The sequence below is a fragment of the Microtus ochrogaster genome, chromosome 10 (assembly GCF_000317375.1).
Source record: "Microtus ochrogaster isolate Prairie Vole_2 chromosome 10, MicOch1.0, whole genome shotgun sequence".
Lineage (NCBI taxonomy): Eukaryota > Metazoa > Chordata > Mammalia > Rodentia > Cricetidae > Microtus > Microtus ochrogaster.
This window is the reverse complement of record NC_022016.1, coordinates 35529699-35534742: the sequence shown is the minus strand read 5'-3', so window position 1 is coordinate 35534742 and position 5044 is coordinate 35529699. Positions and strand designations below refer to the sequence as shown.

Below are 5044 nucleotides of genomic sequence, written 5' to 3'. Positions count from 1 at the left end.
CTGTGGGAAGTCCAAGGACCTCCCACCTCCATCCAGGTCTTAACTAGAATTATTTTAAAATATATTATTAATTTATTGTTTATATTTAATGTTAATAAACATATATTCAACTTTTTTAGTCATTTGACTTATACTTTCTTTTTTCATTTATTTATTAAAGATTTCTGTCTCTTCCCCACCACCGCCTCCCATATCCCTCCCCTCCCCCCAATCAACTCCCCCTCTCTCATCAGCCCAAAGAGCAGACCAGCATACCGGGTTCCCTGCCCTGTGGGAAGTCCAAGGACCTCCCACCTCCTTCTAGGTCTAGTAAGGTGAACATCCAAACAGCCTAGGCTCCCACAAAGCCAGTTATATATTTAATTTTAAGGATTGCTTATAGATCTTCTTTGAAGACATGATAGAATTCTGCTGTGAATTCACCTGTGCCTGGGATTTTTTTTAGTTGGAAGGCTTCTCATTACTGTTTTGATCTCATTTGTTATGGATCTGTTTAGGTTGTCTTCTTCTTGTTTTAATTTTGGTAGTTTAGCTGAATCAGAATTCACCTATTTCTTTTAGGATTTTCAATTTAATGGATTACTGGTTTTTAAAGTATTCCTTTATAATATTCTGAATTTCTTTAATGTTCATTGTAATTTTTTTCCCTGCTCACTTCTGATTCTGTTAATGTGGGTCCTGTCTTCCTTTTTCAGTTGGGTCAACAGCCTGCAATCTTTTTTAGTCTTCTCAGAGCACCAGCTCTTAGATTTATTGATTATTTGTACTGCTTTCTATTTTATTGATTTCTGCTCTGATTTTTATCACTTCTTAAAGTTTTGGACTTGGTTCATTTGTATTTTTCCAAGTTTTTGAGTTGCATCATTAAGAAGTCATTTATTTGTGCTTTGCCTATTTATATATCAGTCCGTGATTTAAAGGACTTGAGAAAGTTTCCTCTGCCCTAAAATTCATCCCCTGAACACACAAAGTAATTACCCCTCCTGCAAATACACCTTCATAATAATTATCTCACTACATTTTGACACAAGAAAATGGGAAACTTGTCTGATCTTTTGCTGTATTGTTCACAAGAACATCAATGTCACAGTAAAACAGATCCAAACACATAATTACACACATGTTAAAAGTCTACTCAAGTAAGTACACTGATGTGACAGTAACATTTACAATTCATTGGCAGTTAATTCAGTAACAATGAAAGTAGCCAGGTTCTCCTGAAGATTTGTTCTAAATAGTCTCATTTAAATATCTTCCACATTGAAAACTCAAGTTCTTATGTTTTTGTCTTCAGGAAAAGGCATGGGAACAAAGACAGAAAACAAGGGAGCAAATAACTTAGTGTAAACTATCACAGAGTTGTCTCTAGCTCTGCTAAAGCAGGAGATTATACCTAGTAATTGACAGTGACACAAAATTCCCCAGGCACTTCACTTTTTCACTCACCCAACCCCCAACATAAAAGAAATCTGACTTCTGGTAATTCATTGCATATAAAGGCAAGGATGTAAGAAGGAAAAACAACAGCATACACAACAGTTATTTTTTTCAAGTCAAGCGGGCCAAAATTCCCCAGTCCAAGACCCAAATTTGCTCTTTAGTTTACAAGTGTGGCCTTGAACCAGTTCATTCAACCGTTTTAAGTCCATCTAGATTGTTAGTTTCACAAGACAAAACGAAAACCCGTCGTCTTCCTGGCTCACTACTGTAAGCCATCTGTAAACCTCTGGAGTGTCCGTTGCTTTTTGAATGCAGGAAATAGTAACGAGAGTTGTCACAGAGCATCAAATGGAGGAATCCATGAGATCTGTATATATAAAGCTTTGATACAGTGATTGATCACGGTACATGCTTAATTGCAAGTTATTGGCATTAACTAGCAGCTATCAAACCTGAAAACAGTTTGAAAACGGTCAAACACCAGTATGTAAAGTTGTTACCCACCAAATAAAATTGCTCAAATGTGCATATATTTATTCCACAGAAATCTAATAGTTTCTATATCAGGATTTGCTAATGCAATGAATGAATCCTGAATTGTGAGAACAGATCTAATCTACTACAAGGCATTCAGCAGACTCCAAGCTTTTCTACTTCAAAAGGGGCCTTAAGCACAGGGCCTAGGGGCTTCCCAGTCTCCCCTTCAGGCATCCCCGGTTGCCTAGAAACCCCGCTCCTCCGTGCACAAGGGGGCAGGGGTGGGGGGAGGGGAGAAAGCCTCGGGAGGGCAGGGGCCGGGGATGGGGGGGGGGGGGGGGGCTGGCATTGCTGGACCTAGTCATCCAGCTCCACGTCAAGCACGATGGACCCCGGCAGCTGGTTAACATCTAGGGCTTCGGGGAGCGGCTCCCTACGATAGCTGCAGGGATTTTCGGGGATCTTCTGACAGTCCGCGTCGCGGGCTTCAGACTGCTGGGCGAGCCAGTGGGCGATGCTTCCAGCTCGGAGGTTGTTCCCGGCGGCTCCAAGGAGGTCACACTCTGAGCCAGGAGAGGTGGGCCTGGAGCCAAGTGGTGACAGGGGCTGCTCCAGGGCCTGGCAGCATCCTGCATCCAGCGGCTGCATCAGAGAGGCACCTCCCCCGCCGCCGCAGAGAGGCTGCTCGCAAAAGCTGTAGTCGGGAACCCCAACCCCCTTACGCTTGCACACGACCTCAGGGGGCATGGGGTACTCAGCCTGCGATGGCAGCCCCTGGAAAAGCTCCGCTGCGGCCGGCGGCCCCAGGAAGCGCAACGGCCCCATGCTGGCCAGGAAGAGGCTCCGGCCCTGCTGCTCCCAGGCGGCGGCGGCGGCTAGCCCCAGCTCTTTGCAACGGGTGGCGGGCGACGAGGCCGAGGAGGCGGCGGCGGCGGCGGCCGACGACAGCAAGAAGCGGCGGGCAGCGGCGGCGCAGTCTTCGGGCGCCAGGTTCGCATAGCGCGGCTCCAGGTGCTGCAAGGGGGCGGCAGCGTAGGCCCCGTCCCGCAGCGGCTGCGGCGACAGCGGCGGCTCCTCCTCTGGGCCGGCGGGGGCGGGCCCGCTGGGGCTGTGCACGATGAAGCACAGCATGCAGGGCCCGCGGAAGAAGCAGTCCCGGTTCCTGGGAGCCGAGGACTGCGGGGACGCCTTGGCGGGAGTGCGGCCTGGCAGTCGGATGAGAGGGCGCCTGCGGCGACACCAGCTGCAGCAACGAGGCTTCTTCTGGCTCTGGCGGTTACGAGGCTCTTTGGACAGAAGCTGACCCATAAAGACGGTCCCTCGGGGGGGACGAGCGGGACCTGGTAGAAAGGAAGCCCAAGAGACGGGCTCCGCTGGCCAGGTAGGCCGCTGGCTGATTAGGCCTCTGCTCGCCGCGAGCACCTGGCACAGGCGACGACTCGGGTGGGCGTCAGCTGCGGGGTACCCAGGCGGCCAGATGCGGGCTACATAGTTTGGCCCGGAAGCCAAGAGAAAGCTGAGCCCGAGCTGTGGAAGCTCGAGGGAGGAAGCGAGGATGTCGCTCGGCCAGGCGGTTCAATCTGCGCAGTGATGGGGGCAATGCGGGTCCTGCTCAGACCACTGTAACTGCAGCTACGCCAGTGGTGCGTGTGCCTGCGACACGACTGGAGCCGCAGGAGCACACCACCCACTCCAAGAGGGGGCGGAGCCGGCCTTGGGGGCGCGCCGGAGGGGGGGAGGATGAAGAAGGGAGGGGGGCTGTGGAGGAGGTGGGGGGGCTGTAGTGATGCTGGCTCACCTGTGTGAGTCGCCAGACTGACCAAAGGCTGGCTTCTCTCCCAGCCTTCCTGTCAGAGGTTCTTTGGGGGCTTCAGTCCACACCACTCTTTTGAGGTGGGCATTTTTTCTGATTTTTTTTAATGTACGCACTACTTTCATTGAATCTCAGAGATTTCATATTGTTTCTCTTTAGTTCCAAGAAATTTTTTATTTTTTGATTGCTTCTTTGACCCATGCATCGTTCAATAATGTATTGTTTAATCTCCATGAGTTTGTATATTTACTAGAGATATGACTGCTGTCAATTTTAAGGTTGATTGCATTGTGATCAGATTGGATACACAGTGTTATTTTAATCTTTCTGAATTTGTAAAGATTTTTTTGTGGTCTGTTTTAGAGAACCTTCCTTGTGCTGCTTAGTAGAATGTGTGTCCTTTGGTGTTTATGTGGAAAATTCTGTAGATAACTGTTAAGCCTATGTGATGTATGATTCTCATGTTTCTCTGTTTCTTTTTGTCCAGCTGACTTAGCTGTTAGAGAAACTGGGGTATTGAATTCACATAGAATTAACAGGTTGGTGCTATTCTGTCTCTTTAAGTCCACTAGGAATTTTTAAATGAAATTGGGTGCACCAAAGTTTGGTGCATATATGTTGAGAATAGCAATGTCTTCTTGGTTAATTGTTTCCTTGATTAGAATTAAGTGTCTTTCTTTATCTCTTCTCAGTAATTTTAGTTTGAAGTCTATTTTGTCATGTATGAGGGTAACAATGTTAGTTGCTTTCTTGTCCCCTGTCTCATTTGACTGCAGTACCTCTGGCCATCCTTTTACTCTAACTAAGGCAGTGCCTATCTTTAAAACTAACATGTGGCGGGGCTGGAGAGATGGCTCAATAGTTAAGAGCAATGACTGCTCTTCCAGAAGACCTGAGTTCAATTCCTAACAACCACATTGTAGCTCACAGCTGTCTGCAATTCTAGTTCCATGTGGGCAAAACACCAATGTACTACAAATAAATAATTTTTTTAAAAAAAACTAAGATGTGGCAGTAGATTTTGCTTCTTGATCTATTAAGGCAGTCTGTCTTTTAATTGAAGAATTGGGCCATTGATAGGTAAAGTTAATATTTAAAGTCTGTGCTGACTGTAGTCATTGTGTTGTTGATTTTGGTGGTATTGTGTTCTCAGCAGTAATTTGTGTTTTGTGATTATGGCTTTGCATTTCTTTCTACAGCTCCTATGCTCATTTCTCTCTTCAGCCTAAAATACAGCTTCCTGTATCTTCCTTAAGTTTTGTTTGTTGGATATAAATTTTTTAGGCTGTCTCTCTTTCACTGGGCAAATTAGCT

At 46.6% G+C, this 5044-nt stretch overlaps 1 pseudogene; it reads right to left on the bottom strand.

Annotated features, from left to right (window-relative positions):
* Nucleotides 1–1046: 1046 nt before the first annotated feature.
* Nucleotides 1047–3585, bottom strand: LOC101983057 (annotated as a pseudogene).
* Nucleotides 3586–5044: the final 1459 nt, after the last annotated feature.